The sequence below is a fragment of the Triticum aestivum genome, chromosome 5A, assembly GCF_018294505.1.
Source record: "Triticum aestivum cultivar Chinese Spring chromosome 5A, IWGSC CS RefSeq v2.1, whole genome shotgun sequence".
NCBI classification, from domain to species: domain Eukaryota; kingdom Viridiplantae; phylum Streptophyta; class Magnoliopsida; order Poales; family Poaceae; genus Triticum; species Triticum aestivum.
In genome coordinates, this window is record NC_057806.1 from 712559004 (window position 1) to 712576729 (window position 17726).

The 17726-nt window shown below is 46.6% G+C and overlaps 1 pseudogene; it reads right to left on the bottom strand.

Annotated features, from left to right (window-relative positions):
* Nucleotides 1-1662: 1662 nt before the first annotated feature.
* LOC123101893 (post-GPI attachment to proteins factor 3-like) overlaps nucleotides 1663-17726 on the bottom strand; it is a 76539-nt pseudogene continuing 60475 nt past the window's right edge.

The following is a 17726-nucleotide window of genomic DNA, read 5'->3' on the forward strand; positions in this document are numbered from 1 at the left end:
ATGCATGATGCTTTTTTTTTTGCAAAATAAAAAAAGGGAGGTGAAAAAGTGGTTGTTTTCGGTCAGTTTTTGTAGAGTGGTAGTACTTGTCAGACCAGGTCGGTCGAAAAGTGTGACTAGGTTTAGAACAAACAGGAATTATATATATAGCTTAAGCAAGCAGAAACCCCTCTTTCGACATTCATAAATCACGACAAAAAGAAAACATAGCGTCACCCAGTCAATGTGCACGTTTCATCTTGTCCTGACATAGTGCATTTCGATCTGAATATGAGGTGCCTGAAAGAAACAGCATCAACAATGCCTGATTCCGGGACAAAACTATTAATTATTATTATAGGGAACAACTCCAACAATAAAAAACAGGGAAGCAAAGCTAGAGGAGTGAAATCTCTCTATATGAGGTGAGGTCAGGCAAAGTAAAACTCAACCTACAGACATGAGTAGAGCAAAAACTTAAGCAAGCAAAAACCCATCTTTCCACATTCATGTATCTCAGCAGAAAAAAAAAAGTGTAACTCACTTCTGAATGGGCTGCACTAGCTATATATGCATGGTTTCTCCAGTTCAACACAACATACCACCGCTCCATCATGCTAACACCATATTCAGGTGGGAATTCAGTATGACAGGACAACATGCTTGCAGTAACAAGTAGTAGTAGTAGTAGTAGTAGTAGTAGTAATGTCTAGAACTCCATGCTTGGAATCACAACCAACCAAATGCGAGTCCATACTTGATTAACCAAGCAGGATTATTTCAGCCATCGACTAAGATAAGTCACACTAAAGATGCAGGAATTATATAGCATATGCACTTGTTCGTCTTCTACAATGAGGAGCTCTCACAAGCAGTCCAAAAGAAACAGCAAGCACAATATAATATAATGCCCAATTCAGTGACACAACTTTAATTTAGGGAAGAACTCCCACACACACACAAAAGGGGGAAGCAGAACTAGAGGAGTGCAATCTCTATATACGAGATCAGGCGAAGTAAGATTGTCAAAAAAAGAGAGGTGGAGATTAGGCAAAGGGGAACAAGCTGTGTACTCATCTGCCATTCTTCAGTAGCTCCTTCCCTCCCTCCCTATTGAGCTTGAGCATCCATCCATCTACCTTGAGCAAGTAAAGTAATTTGTCAGCTACGTACATTGACGGCACAGACCTTGCACTGATCTGCCATTGCTAGCTAGCTAGGGTAGTAGCGTAGGAGGATGGAATGGATGGATAATAGTAACCAGCCGCTTGCCTGCCGCGGTGAGGGATGGGTCTTGCTGCGGTGAGGGATGGGGAGGAGAAAGAGCACCGCTTTCCTGCCATCGTCGGCCGGCGTGGTGCGGCGGAGCGAGAAGAAGAAGAAGAGTGCAAGTGGGGAATGCGTGAACAAGGAAGGGCTGGCGTGGTCTAGGTGATGGCCACGTGCTTCGGCCCATGTATGTTTTCTCTATCTCTATATAAACTAATAACCCTGACTCTCATTTTTTTAGTTGGAAAAAAAATGTTGCCTCTTCATTCAACGCTTTCTGTGATATCTCGTCTTTGACGGCTCATTCTGCAATGCTAGCTTCATATAAGCATTACTTATATTGTATTCCCTCTGTAAACTAATATAAGAGCGTTTAAAATACTAAAGTAGTAATCAAAACGCTCTTATATTAGTTTACAGAAGAGGGAGTAACTCATAAGCTTCAAGAAGCATAGCTAGAGCTCCTCCAAACACAATCACCCAAAGCTTTAATCATGACGTATGACGGGTCACACCAGCCACAATTTGAATCACACCCACCGCCACACAAACTTTCAAGTTCCATCCTGAAGAAAAGGCAGGCAGGCATATAAACACAAGAATTAATATGTTTGCCACCAAAGGTAACTGTGTGTCGAAGGTAAACAAAACACTGAAGACACAATTTTTTAGTTCGTTTCCGTCGTAGCTGGCCTTTATTTATGACACGGGCTCAAACATGGTAAAACTAACAGCTACTCCCTCCGTTCCATAATACATGCCTTCCATTTGTTAAAATCTAGATGTATCTAGACTTGTTTTAGTATATAAGTACATCCATTTTTGGACAAGTGGAAGTCAAGTATTTTGGAACGAAGGGAGTACAAGATTGTTCAAATATTTATTGTCATACTATATGCAGGGTAGATAGATATAGTATGCAAAAGATCAAATACTGTAGAAGGAGAAGCAAAAAGGAACTTTACCGTGGTCAAGGTCATAGAAGAATGAATGAATGATGTTGAGCAAGATATCAAACCCAATATATTATTATGACAGCAGCATGCCCAAGCTCTGATTGAGCAAATGCGCACCTGGTATGGAATAAAGAGCTCCAGATCCATGCATTCATTGATAATATTGCATAGATATGCCATAGGCCAGTGTATTCATAGTACATCCTCTTCTTCTGGGGTCTAAGAGGTAATCTGTATTTCACTAGCAGGAAGAACGAAAGCCAGTCAGTGAAGTGCATCAATAGGTTGAGAGCAGACAGTGCAGCCGAGAGGGGCTCCTGATAAATACACAGCAAACAAGTTAGTAGTAGTAGTCATCATGGTGAAATTATAGTAAGTATCACTACTCATCAACATACAAGCCAGATATTACAAGACAGAAACACGTTTGAAGGGACATTTTCCGTGATATTGACCAGGGCTCAGGCCACCTAGCCGCCGTTCCTCTTCTCTTTGCATCATGCAGTAGTAGCGGCAGTCTGTCATACAGTTTAGTTGCTTCCAATGCATGCCAAGGGCCTCCTGTGTGTACCAAGAACTTCCAGCAGATATGCTGTCGTTCTCCCGGGACTGGCAGTGACTGATGATGTTGCTTCCAATAATCCCTGTATTCTGACACTCCCCCACACAGGTGAAAGAAATATGTCCTAGAGGCAATAATAAAGTTATTATTTATTTCCTTATATCATGATAAATGTTTATTATTCATGCTAGAATTATATTAACCGGAAACATAATACATGTCTGAATACATAGACAAACAGAGTGTCACTAGTATGCATCTACATGACTAGCTCATTAATCAAAGATGGTTATGTTTCCTAACCATAGACATGAGTTGTCATTTGATTAACGGGATCACATCATTAGGAGAATGGCGTGATTGACTTGACCCATTCCGTTAGCTTAGCACTTGATCGTTTAGTATGTTGCTATTGCTTTCTTCATGATTTATACATGTTCCCATGACTATGGGATTATGCAACTCCCGTTTATCGGAGGAACACTTTGTGTGCTACCAAACGTCACAACGTAACTGGGTGATTATAAAGGTGCTCTACAGGTGTCTCCGAAGGTACATGTTGGGTTGGCGTATTTCGAGATTAGGATTTGTCACTCCGATTGTCGGAGAGATATCTCTGGGCCCTCTCGGTAATGCACATCACTATAAGCCTTGCAAGCATTGCAACTAATGAGTTAGTTGCGGGATGATGTATTACGGAACGAGTAAAGAGACTTGCCGGTAACGAGATTGAACTAGGTATTGAGATACCGACGATCGAATCTCGGGCAAGTAACATACCGATGACAAAGGAACAACGTATGTTGTTATGCGGTCTGACAGATAAAGATCTTCGTAGAATATATGGGAACCAATATGAGCATCCAGGTTCCGCTATTGGTTATTGACCGGAGACGTGTCTCGGTCATGTCTACATTGTTATCGAACCCGTAGGGTCCGCACGCTTAAGGTTTCGATGACAGTTATATTATGAGTTTATGAGTTTTGATGTACCGAAGGAGTTCGGAGTCCCGGATGAGATCGGGGACATGACGAGGATTCTCGAAATGGTCGAGACGTAAAGATCGATATATTGGACGACTATATTCGGACATCGGAAAGGTTCCAAGTGATTCGGGTATTTTTCGGAGTACCGGGGAGTTACGGGAATACGGGGGAAGAAGTATATGAGCCTTATTAGGCTTTAGGGGAGAGGAAGAGGCAGGCCGCACGCCCCCATTGACTAGTCCGAATTGGACTAGGGGGAGGGGCGGCGCCCCCTCCTTCCTTCTCTTCCCTCTTCCCCTTCCTTGTCTCCTACTCCTACCACTTGGAAGGACACCTAGTTGTACTAGGAAAGGGGGAATCCTACTCCCGGTGGGAGTAGGACTCCCCTAGGGCACGCCCTAGGACGGCCCTCCCCTCCTCCACTCCTTTATATACAGGGGTAGGGGGCACCCCATAGTCACACAAGTTGATATTCGTGATCGTTCTCCTAGCCGTGTGCGGTGCCCCCCTCCACCATAATCCTCGATAATATTGTAGCGGTGCTTAGGTGAAGCCCTACGACGGTAGAACATCAAGATCGTCACCACGCCGTCGTGCTGATGGAACTCTTCCCCGACACTTTGCTGGATCGGAGTCCAGGGATCGTCATCGAGCTGAACGTGTGCTAGAACTCGGAGGTGCCGTAGTTTCGGTGCTTGATCGGTCGGGCCATGAAGACGTACGACTACAAAAACCGCGTTGTCATAACGCTTCCGCTTTCGGTCTACGAGGGTACGTGGACAACACTCTCCCCTCTCGTTGCTATGCATCACCATGATCTTGCGTGTGCGTAGGAAAATTTTGAAATTACTACGTTACCCAACAGTGGTATCCGAGCCTAGGTTTTATGTGTTGATGTTATATGCACGAGTAGAACACAAGTGAGTTGTGGGCGATATAAGTCATACTTCTTACCAGCATGTCATACTTTGGTTCGGCGGTATTGTTGGATGAAGCGGCCCGGACCAACATTACGCGTACGCTTACGCGAGACAAGTTCTACCGATGTGCTTTGCACACAAGTGGCTGGCGGGTGTCAGTTTCTCCAACTTTAGTTGAACCGAGTGTGGCTACGCCCGGTCCTTGCGAAGGTTAAAACATCACCAACTTGACAAACTATAGTTGTGGTTTTGATGCGTAGGTAAGATTGGTTCTTGCTAAGCCCGTAGCAGCCACGTAAAACTTGCAACAAACAAAGTAGAGGACGTCTAACTTGTTTTTGCATGGCATGTTGTGATGTGATATGGTCAAGGCATGATGCTAAATTTTATTGTATGAGATGATCATGTTTTGTAACCGAGTTATCGGCAACTGGCAGGAGCCATATGGTTGTCGCTTTATTGTATGCAATGCAATCGCCCTGTAATGCTTTACTTTATCACTAAGAGGTAGCGATAGTCGTAGAAGCATAAGGTTGGCGAGACGACAATGATGCTACGATGGAGATCAAGGTGTCGCGCCGGTGACGATAGTGATCATGACGGTGCTTCGGAGATGGAGATCGCAAGCACAAGATGATGATGACCATATCATATCACTTATATTGATTGCATGTGATGTTTATCTTTTATGCATCTTATCTTGCTTTGATTGACGGTAACATTATAAGATGATCTCTCACTAAATTTCAAGATAAAAGTGTTCTCCATGAGTATGCACCGTTGCCAAAGTTCATCGTGCCCAGACACCACGTGATGATCGGGTGTGATAAGCTCTACGTCCATCTACAACGGGTGCAAGCCAGTTTTACACACGCAGAATACTCAGGTTAAACTTGACGAGCCTAGCATATGCAGATATGGCCTCGGAACACTGAGACCGAAAGGTCGAGCGTGAATCATATAGTAGATATGATCAACATAGTGATGTTCACCATTGAAAACTACTCCATTTCACGTGATGATCGGTTATGGTTTAGTTGATTTGGATCACGTGATCACTTAGAGGATTAGAGCACTAGTAGAAAAAGGGTCAAACGTGAAGCACATTAGTGCTGGTTTGTATTTGAGCCGGCACTAATGTATACATTAGTGGCGGTTCCAACGGCTAGCCGGGCCGCTTTCATTAGTACCGGTTCGTGGCGAACCTTTAGCACCGGTTCGTGCCACAAACCGGTACTAATGAGAGTGGTGGCAGGATGTCGTCAGAATGGGGCCCCTCCAGCCCCTTTAGTACCGGTTCTTGGCACAAACCGGTACTAAAGGTCGTCCTACATAAACCCTTCGTCCACCCGAGCTCGCTCTGTTCTTCCCCTTTCCCCTCTCCTCTCTGTTCTTCCCCTCTTCCTCTCGAGCTCATCACACATTTTGCCCAAAATTTGTCAAGATTTGAAGGCCCCATCCATTCAAATGATCACAAAGGTTAGCAACTTTGTCCTTTCATCTCTCATTGCTAGATTAGCTCTTGCAATGCTTTATATAGTGATTAATTTGTGAGTTTAGTAATTTGGGAGGATATATATATATATATGTGCTAGTATTTGATTTATATGCAATTTGAGGTCAAAAATAACACTTAGTTTGCATATGTAGGTGTGGTTTACTTAGTGCCTTCTAAATCTCCATCGTAGCCACCGTCGATCGCCCGCACCGTCCCGTCGCCGGCACCACCTTGTGGTGAGCCTCTTGTTCATGAAATTTTATATAAAAATTGATGTTTGTGTGATTTGGATATATAGTTACTCGTATAATTATCTTACCCGTACGTTGTTTGTTATACATATAGTGCCATGGTTTTGATATCCGTCCCCGTCGGCCCTAGTCCTTGTTATGATTCGGATGTGGTATGTATATTCTCTTTTAAAACTAGTTGCATTTCGTGTTTATGACAAATTATGCCCATCAAGTTGACATAGAAATTTTTTCTAGGAGGTATGTGAACCGGAAATTCCAACCGACCCTATTGCCGAGAGGTTAAATTTAGTTGAAAGAGAAAACGAGTACTTGAAAGAAAAATTGAAAAGAATTGAGGGGGAGAAGATGGAATTGGAGTTGCATGTTGCCGATGTCGTCGATGATCACAAGATCAAGATGGAGAAAATGCGCTTGAAGATTAGAAAGATTAGAAAATATGCCATCGATAGTGAGGCTTGGTATCATTATGCTGTTGGATCCATTGTTACCTTAGTTGCGATCTTGATCGTATTTGTTGTTGCATTTAAATGCTTTAGCTAGAGAGTTATTTGTTTGTTGCATTTAAGTGTTGTATGAACTTTATGTATGAACTTGTATTAATTTGGTCTATTCGGTGTTGTGTAATGAAGATGAGCCGGCAATGGATGTACGATGACCGATGCTCTCCCCAGTTCGTTGAGGGCGTGCATACTTTTCTGCTTGCGGCTGAGGCAAACAAGCGGGCGGATGGTTTTATGCCTTGTCCATGTGCTCGCTGTAAGAATGGTCACAATTACTCTACGTCAAGAACCATTCACGTCCACCTGTTTAAGTCCGGTTTCATGCCCCATTATAATGTTTGGACCAAGCACGGAGAAAGAGGGGTTATGATGGAAGACAATGAAGAAGAAGAGGACGACGACAGCTATCCTGGCCATGGGTTCCCTGAATACGATGATACAACAATGGGGGAAGAAGCTGAGCCGGTAATGCGGGAAGAAGCTGAGCCGGCAATGCGGGAAGAAGCTGAAGAAGAGGCATCAGATGAGCCCGTTGATGATCTAGGTCGGGCCATTGCCGATGCAAAGAGAAACTGCGCAAGTGATTTGGAGAAGAAGAAGTTGCAGCGCATGTTAGAGGATCACAAAAAATTGTTGTACCCGAATTGCGTAGGTGACAAGAAAAAGCTGGGCACCACACTGGAATTGCTGCAATGGAAGGCAGAGAATGGTGTATCTGACAAGGGATTTGGAAAGTTGCTGGTAATGATAAAGGATATGCTTCCAAAGGACAACGAATTGCCCGAGAGTACGTACGAAGCAAAGAAGGCTGTCTGCCCTCTAGGGTTAGAGGTGCAGAAGATACATGCATGCCCTAATGATTGCATCCTCTACCGCGGTGAGTACGAGGATTTGAACGCTTGCCCGGTATGTGGTGCATTGCGCTATAAGATCAGCCGCGATGACCCTGGTGATGTCGAGGGCCGGCGCCCCAGGAAGAAGATTCCTGCCAAGGTGATGTGGTATGCTCCTATAATACCACGGTTGAAACGTTTGTTCCAAAACAAAGAGCATGCCAAGGCGATGCGATGGCACAGAGAAGACCGTAAGAAAGACGGAAAGTTGAGAGTACCCGCTGACGGGTCGCAGTGGAGAAAAATCGAAAGAAAGTACGGGAAGGAGTTTGCAGATGACGCAAGGAGCGTATGGTTTGGTCTAAGCGCAGATGGCATTAATCCTTTTGGGGAGCAGAGCAGCAACCATAGCACCTGGCCTGTGACTCTATGTTTGTATAACCTTCCTCCTTGGTTGTGCATGAAGCGGAAGTTCATTATGATGCCAGTGCTCATCCAAGGCCCTAAGCAACCCGGCAACGACATTGATGTGTACCTAAGGCCATTAGTTGAAGAACTCTTACAACTGTGGAATGGAACAGGTGTACGTGCGTGGGATGAGCACATGGGGGAAGAATTTGACCTAAAGGCGTTGCTGTTCGTGACCATCAATGATTGGCCTGCTCTCAGTAACCTTTCAGGACAGACAAACAAGGGATACCGCGCATGCACGCACTGTTTGGACGATACCGACAGTATATATTTGGCTAATAAGAATGTGTACCTGGGACATCGTCGATTTCTTCCGAGCAGGCATCCCGTAAGAAAGAAAGGCAAGCATTTCAAAGGTGAGGCGGATCACCGGACGAAGCCTCGCCACCGTACTGGTGCTGATGTACATGATATGGTCAAGGATTTGAAGGTGGTCTTTGGAAAGGGTCCTGGTGGACAACCTGTTCCGAATGACGCTGACGGACGCGCACCCATGTGGAAGAAGAAATCTATATTTTGGGACCTGCCCTATTGGAAAGACCTCGAGGTCCGCTCCGCAATCGACGTGATGCACGTGACGAAGAATCTTTGTGTGACCCTGCTTGGCTTCTTGGGCGTGTATGGGAAGACAAAAGATACACCTGAGGCACGGGAGGACCAGCAACGTATGCACGGAAAAGACGGCATACATCAGGGTCATGCAAGCTACGCTCTTACCAAAGAAGAGAAGGAAATCTTCTTTGAATGCCTGCTCAGTATTAAGGTACCGTCTGGCTTCTCGTCGAATATAAAGGGAATAATAAACATGGCAGAGAAAAAGTTCCAGAACCTAAAGTCTCATGACTGCCACGTGATTATGACGCAACTGCTTCCGGTTGCATTGAGGGGGCTTCTACCGGAAAACGTTCGATTAGCCATTGTGAAGCTATGTGCATTTCTCAATGCAATCTCTCAGAAGGTAATCGATCCAGAAATCATACCAAGGTTACAGAATGATTTGGTGCAATGTCTTGTCAGTTTCGAGTTGGTGTTCCCACCATCCTTCTTCAACATCATGACGCACGTCCTAGTTCACCTATGCGAAGAGATTAACGTTTTGGGTCCTGTATTTCTACACAATATGTTCCCCTTTGAGAGGTTCATGGGAGTCTTAAAGAAATATGTTCATAACCGTGCTAGGCCAGAAGGAAGCATCTCCAAGGGCCGTCAAAATGAGGAGGTCATTGAGTTTTGTATTGACTTTATTCCTGACCTTAAGCCGATTGGTGTTCCTGAATCGCGGCATAAGGGCAGACTGGATGGAAAAGGCACGCTAGGAGGGGAACAAATAATATGTATGGACGGACATTCTCTCACTGAAGCACACTACACAGTTCTACAGAATTCCGCCTTGGTGGCTCCGTATATGGATGAACACAAGAATTTGCTACGCTCCAAACACCCGGAGCGGTCTGATGACTGGATTACACGTGAACAAACCAGGAGTTTCGCCAGCTGGTTGCAAGCACGTACCATGCATGACACCTCTATTGAAGATGACCTGTACTTGCTGTCCCAGTTACCATCTTCGAATATAATGACTTTCAAAGGGTACGAGATAAATGGTAATACATTTTACACGATCGCCCAAGATAAGAAGAGCACCAACCAAAACAGTGGTGTCCGCTTTGATGCAGAAACCAAGACGGGAAAGGAAACATATTATGGTTATATACAGGACATATGGGAACTTGACTATCGACGTGGTTTGAAGGTCCCTTTGTTTCGGTGCAAATGGGTCAATATGACACGAGGCGGGGTAACGGAAGACCCGCAGTACGGAATGACAACAGTGGATCTCAACAATCTTGCGTATGCAGACGAACCATTCGTCCTAGCCAATGATGTGGCACAGGTTTTCTATGTGAAGGACATGTCTACCAAGCCAAGAAAAAGAAAAGATAAGGAAGCGAATGCATCGTACGATGAGCCAAAGCGGCACATAGTTCTTTCTGGGAAGAGAAACATCATGGGAGTGGATGACAAGACAGACAAGTCAGAAGATTATGAAAAGTTTGATGAAATTGCTCCATTCACAGTGAATATTGACCCGAGCATCCCGTTAAATGATGAAGATTTTCCATGGCTACGACGCAAAGGGACACACGCGAAGAAAAAGTTTCACACCCAAAGATCTGGGATGTGATCGGCTTAACTATCATCACTTTCTTCTGTGTTTCACACCCAGGAGGGAATCTCTGTAATAGTTAGGGTAGCTAGTTATGTGTTTTGGCATTTGAAACGCGAAGAAATTTTATGTGCAAGCAAATTCTTTCATGCATTTACTGATTTTTTCAGCTAAATGACCCTGAAATTAAAAAGCATTTCAAATGAACTCAGAAAAGGATGAAAGTTGGCATGGTATCATAATTTCACCCACATAGCATGTGCAAAAAAGTAGAGAGGGTTACCGCAAAAACTGGATGCACTTCGTGTACAAAATGGACAATCTGTTTCGAAGTATCAGGGTTTTGGACGAAAACTCATCCGTTACAAAGGCATTTCATTTTTTAAATAACCTAAGCATTACCAAATTGAATATAATGATAAAACACACTAATATTAAACATAAGAAAAAAGAATCACTGAAAAATCTATTTTCAAAGTTAAGTTATTCACAAAAATAAATAACGCAAAAAAATAAGAAAAAAAGCCCACCTACTGGGCCACAGCGGCCTGCATACGACTAGAAACCCAAATTCAAGTTGGGCCAGGATGCAGGCCCGCTAGCCCAGTAGGCCCAATAGGGCATCGCAGAAGAGGTAGGCCTAGAAGGCCTGCTTAAGAGAGGAGCTCGAGACAGCAGCGACGGCGGGGCTTATAAGCAGGTGCGAGTGCCCCTCGGCTAGCGAGGTGGGACTAAACTTTTGTGCCCCTCGCCTGACAGCGTACCCCCCTTTAGTACCGGTTCGTGGCACCAACCGATACTAAAGGGGGGTCCTTTAGTACCGGTTGGAGCCAAGAACCGGTACTAAAGGGGGGTGCTTCCCGCCACTTGGCCTGGCCAAAACAGGCCTTTAGTACCGGTTGGTGGCTCCAACCGGTACTAAAGGTGCCTTCTATATATACAACACTTACGAAAATTTCATTCTCCCTCTGTTTCTTCCTCTGTTTCCCCATTGAAGCACCGCCCGCGCGCCCCCAATCGATCGACGCCGTCGCCGTCGCCGCCCCGTCCCCGTCGCCGCCCCCGTCCCCGTCGGCGCCCTCGTCTCCGTCACCGCCCCGGGCCCGTCCCCGTCGCGCCGTCCCCGCGTCACGCCCCGGGCCCGTCGCCGCCCCCGGCCGTCGCCGTCACCCCGCTGTGAGCTCTCCCCCTCTAACCCCTCTCCCTCGCCCCCGGCGGCCACCATGGGCACCGCCCCTCCCCGAGCCCATACACACACACACAAGCATGATGAACACACACACACACGTACATATGTATGAATTAAAGCATGTATATATTAGTATATACGTATTTTGTATGTTTAATTACTTTAGATTTTTTAGATTATTATTTTTTCACTAGTATATATATATGAATGCATGTTAGATGGATATAATTAGTGTTTAATTAGTATGGAATTTTTTATATATAAAGTTGTTTTTCAGTTTTTTAATGGATGTATAAAAGTTGTGTTTTCTGTTTTTAGTGTTAGATGCTTAATTAGTATGAAATAGCATATAGAATTTTGACATATGCAATGATAGCATAATTAGTGTTATATAGAAATGTTAGAAATTTTAGTTATCAAAATCCAATCATTAAAAAAATGTTACTTTTTGCGGGCATATAACTAGTATTTGTTGTCGACGATGCCCGGCCCGCATCCTCGCCGTCGACACATCCGCGACGACGTCCAGCTGACCCATGTCCGGGACTGGGCTCCGCCGGGCTGGCACTGGGAGGTGCTGCCTGGAGGGGCACGCCGCTTGATGAGGAACCCGGCCCCAGGTCCCATCGTCGATCCTGATCTCGTTTGGTGGCGTTCGCGTGGGCCAGTTTCGGTGCGGAGGGAGCCGGCCCCGCCGGAGGTTGTACGTCGTCGTGTCAGGGAGGAGGACAAGCACGTCCATCGCTACATGGTTGCGTTAGAGGGCGGTGAAAAATCATCTTTAGTTCACCTACCGAATATTCCCTTAAGAACGCTAGATTTCGGCTTCACCCAGTCTGAGGTACACATCCGGCTGACCCGACAGTAACAATCGCAGAGGTGCTCCCTTTACCACCTAGCCGAACAATCGGGAACGTAGGGGTAAGCACAGGAGCCAGGCAACCCAGCTTGGCCAAAATTAAGTCATATCGATGCATATAATGGTGAATAAAAGGTACATGCGGAAGTGTGACACATGTGTTGGGCATGAAGCCCGTATAAATAAGCTTCTGTTAAAGAAGCCCCCAGGTCTAATGAGCACGGATAGCGCGTCAGTTGTGCACAAACAAGGCGTGGATGAGCCCTTAAAGGCTATAAAAGAAAGGGAGGGGAGAAGTAGAGAAATGTAAGACAGATAGTGTATAAAAAGAAAATGGACAGAGGAAGGAGACGAACACAGAGTCTGGCGCTAGGCATAGAATCTTCGGAGACGGGCTGCGTTCCATGGGTTCGGCTCGAGTCGGTTATCCGATGCATCTCGCAGGCGGTACGCTCCACCAGTCAGGACTTGGTCAATAATGAAGGGACCTTCCCATTTGGGCTTGAGTTTGTCCTTTTTCTTGTTTGGCAGGCGTAGAACTAATTCGCCAACATTGTAATTTTTGGCTCGTACTTCTCTGCTTTGGTATCTTCAAGCCTGCTGTTGATAGAATGCGGAACAGGCTTTTGCCACATCACGCTCCTCCACCAAGGCGTCCAGACTGTCCTGCCGATCGAGCTCGGCTTCTCTTTCTTCGTACATGCGCACACGAGGTGAGTCATGAATTATGTAGCAAAACCGCCTCTGTGCCGTATACCATGAATATTGGTGTGTATCCGATGGTGCGATTCGGCGTGGTCCGCAGCCCCCAGAGTACGGAGTCGAGCTCCTCTACCCAGTGCGTATTAGATTCCTTATGGGACCGCACTAATCTGGGTTTGATGCCGCTCATGATAAGACAATTTGCTCGCTCGACCTGGCCGTTAGTTTGTCGGTGATAGACGGAAGCATAATCGAGCTTGATGCCCATGTTTTTGCTCCAGAGTTTTACCTCGTCGGCCGTAAAGTTCGTGCCGTTATCAGTGATGATGTTGTGGGGGACGCCGTAACGGTGTACGACCCCGGATATAAAGTCTATCACCGGTCCGGATTCGGCAGTCTTAACAGGCTTGGCTTCTATCCATTTGGTGAACTTATCCACCATGACCAGTAAATATTTTTTCTTGTGGGTTCCTCCTTTAAGGGGTCCAACCATGTCAAGCCCCCACACCGCGAAGGGCCATGTGATGGGGATAGTTTGGAGGGCGGTGGGTGGCATATGGCTTTGGTTTGCAAAGAGCTGGCAACCGACGCATCGTTGGACTAAGTCCTGAACGTCTGCCCGGACTGTCGGCCAATAAAAGCCTGTACGGAAGGCTTTGCTTACAAGGGACCGAGCTGCAGCGTGATGACCGCCGAGTCTGACATGAATTTCAGCAAGAAGGTTCCGCCCTTCCTCTTCGAAGACGCACCTTTGAAGGACTCCGGTGGTGCTTTTCTTATAAAGCTCTCCCTCATGGACTTTATAGGCTTTAGATCGCCGCACTATGCAGCGTGCCTCATTTTGGTCCTTGGGGAGTTCCTGCCTAGTAAGGTAGGCTAGGAATGGTTCTGTCCACGGGGCGATGACGACCATTATTTCGTGGGCTGAAGATGTTATTTCCTTCGCAGAGCCGCCAATTATGTCAGAGTGTTCGTTATCGGGCAGTGCGGTTGGGTCCGGGTTGTTATTGCCGGGTTCCCCTTCCCATACCACGGATGGCTTAAAAAGCCTTTCCAAGAAGATGTTGGGGGGGACTACATCACGTTTTGCGTCGATGCGTGCCAGGACATCTGCCGCCTGATTATTTTCCTGGGCTATATGATGAAATTCGAGCCCTTCGAACCGAGATGACATTTTTAGGACGGCGTTGCGGTAAGCTGCCTTTTTCGGATCCTTGGCATCAAAGTCTTTGTTTATTTGAGATATAGCGAGGTTCGAATCCCCACGCACCTCTAGGCGTTGAATGCCCATGGATACTGCCATCCGGAGGCCATGTAGAAGGGCCTCATATTCGGCTGCGTTGTTTGAGTCCGGATACATTATCTGGAGTACGTATTAGACTATGTCTCCTGTGGGGGACGTCAAAACGATGCCAGCCCCTAGACCGGCCAACATTTTGGAGCCGTCGAAGTGCATGATCCAGTTTGAATATGTGCCGTACTCTTTAGGGAGTTCGGCTTCCATCCATTCGGCGACGAAGTCGGCCAAAACCTGCGACTTAATAGCTCGCCGTGGCTTGTAAGTTATGTCGAACCGGAGGAGCTCAATGGCCCATTTTGCAAACCAGCCCGTCGCGTCGCGGTTGTTTATAATATCGTTAAGTGGCACTTCCGAGGCTACTGTTATTGAACACTCTTGAAAGTAGTGTCGCAGCTTCCGGGATGCCATAAATACCGCGTACGCTATCTTTTGATAATGCGGGTACCGTGACTTGCACGGAGTAAGGACAGTGGACACATAATAGACCGGCTTTTGAAGGGGGAATTTGTGTCCGTCTGTTTCTCGTTCGACAACGAGCACTGCGCTTACAACTTGATGAGTTGCTGCAATGTATAATAGCATTGGTTCGCCAATGTTTGGCGCGACCAGGACTAGGTTTGTTGCCAATATGGCTTTTATTTTGTCGAGTCCGGCCATGGCGGCATCTATCCACTCGAAGTGTTCGGTACGCCGAAGGAGGCGATAAAGGGGTAATGCCTTCTCTCCCAAGCGGGAGATGAAGAGGCTTAGAGCCGCCACGCATCCGGTTAGTTTTTGTATTTGTTTGAGGTCCTTTGGGATATCCAATTGTGACAGAGCTCGGATCTTGGCTGGATTTGCTTCAATTCATCTACCGGATACAATGAAGCCCAAGAGCTTTCCGGATGGTACGCTGAAAACGCATTTTTCCGGGTTGAGCTTGATGTCGTATGTCCGGAGGTTATCGAATGTTAGCCTCAAGTCGTCTACTAGAGATTCGACATGTCTTGTTTTGACGACCACATCATCTACGTATGCCTCCACTGTTTTGCCAATCTGGTTTGCCAGACATGTCTGGATCATGCGCTGATATGTTGCACCGGCGTTTTTGAGTCCGAAGGGCATTGTGTTGAAGCAGAATGGGCCGTATGGTGTGATGAATGCCGTTGTGGCTTGGTCTGGCTCTGCCATCTTAATTTGATGGTAGCCGGAGTATGCGTCGAGGAAACACAACGAATCGTGTCCTGCGGTAGCGTCGATAATTTGATCGATGCGGGGGAGGGGGAAGGGATCCTTTGGGCAAGCCTTGTTGAGGTCCTTAAAATCAACGCACATGCGCCAGGATTTGTCCTTCTTTGGTACTATCACCAGGTTTGCTAGCTAGTCCGGATGTTTTATATCTCTGATGAATCCGGCCTCCAATAGCTTGGCTAGTTCCTCTCCGATGGCCTGTCTCTTAGGTTCGGAGAAACGCCGAAGAGCCTGTTTGACAGGTTTGAATCCTTTTAGGATATTTAAGCTGTGCTCGGCCAGCCTGCATGGTATTCCTGGCATGTGTGAAGGGTGCCAGGCGAAAATGTCCCAGTTCTCACGTAGGAACTCTCGCAGTGCGGCGTCCACGTCAGGGTTTAACTGTGCCCCGATGGAAGCTGTTTTCGTGGGGTCCGTTGGATGGACCTGGAATTTGACTATTTCGTCCGCCGGTTTAAAGGAAGTGGACTTGGATCTTTTGTCGAGTATCACATCATCCCTATTCACCGTGGAGCGGAGCGCGGTCAGTTCCTCATGTTGAGGAACGTAGTAATTTCAAAAAAAATCCTATGCACACGCAAGATCATGGTGATGCATAGCAACGAGAGGGGAGAGTGTTGTCTATGTACCCTCGTAGACCGAAGCGGAAGCATTGACGCAACATAGAGGAAGCAGTCGTACGTCTTCCTGATCCAACCGATCCAAGCACCGTTACTCCGGCACCTCCGAGTTCTTGGCACACGTTCAGCTCGATGACCCTCCCCGGGCTCTGATCCAGCAAAGCATCGGGGAGGAGTTCCGTCAGCACGACGGCATGGTGACGATCTTGATGTTCAACCGTCACAGGGCTTCGCCTAAGCACCGCTACAATATGACCGAGGTGGAATATGGTGGAAGGGGGCACCGCACACGGCTAAGGAACGATCACGAAGATCAACTTGTGTGTTCTAGGGTGCCCCCTGCCCCCGTATATAAAGGAGCCAAGGGGAGGGGGCGGCCGGCCAAGGAGGGCGCGCCAAGGGGGAGTCCTACTCCCACCGGGAGTAGGACTCCCTTCTTTCCTAGTTGGAGAAGGAGAAGGGGGAAAGAGGAGGAAGAGGGAAAGGAAAGGGGGGGGGGGGTGCCGCCCCCCTCTCCTTGTCCTATTCGAACTAGGGAGGGGAGGGGCGCGCGGGCACCTCTTGCCTCCTTTCCTCTTCTCCCTTAGGGCCCATGTAGGCCCAATAACCCCGGGGGGTTCCGGTAACCCCCCGGTACTCTGGTAAAATCCCGATTTCACCCGGAACAATTCCTATATCCAAATATAGGCTTCCAATATATCGATCTTTATGTCTCGACCATTTCGAGACTCCTCGTCATGTCCATGATCACATCCGGGACTCCGAACAACCTTTGGTACATCAAAATACATAAACTCATAATGAAACTGTCATCGTAACGTTAAGCTTGCGGACCCTACGGTTCGAGAACAATGTAGACATGACCGAGACATATCTCCGGTCAATAACCAATAGCGGAACCTGGATGCTCATATTGGCTCCTACATATTCTACGAAGATCTTTATCGGTCAGACCGCATAACAACATACGTTGTTCCCTTTTTCATCGGTATGTTACTTGCCCGAGATTCGATCGTCGGTATCTCAATACCTAGTTCAATCTCGTTACCGATAAGTCTCTTTACTCGTTCCATAATACAACATCTCACAACTAACTCATTAGTTGCAATGCTTGCAAGGCTTATGTGATGTGCATTACCGAGAGGGCCCAGAGATACCTCTCCGACAATCGGAGTGACAAATCCTAATCTCGAAATACGCCAACCCAACATGTACCTTTGGAGACACCTGTAGAGCACCTTTATAATCACCCAGTTACGTTGTGACGTTTGGTAGCACACAAAGTGTTCCTCCGGCAAACGGGAGTTGCATAATCTCATAGTCATAGGAACATGTATAAGTCATGAAGAAAGCAATATCAGCATACTAAATGATCGGGTGCTAAGCTAATGGAATGGGTCATGTCAATCAGATCATTCACCTAATGATGT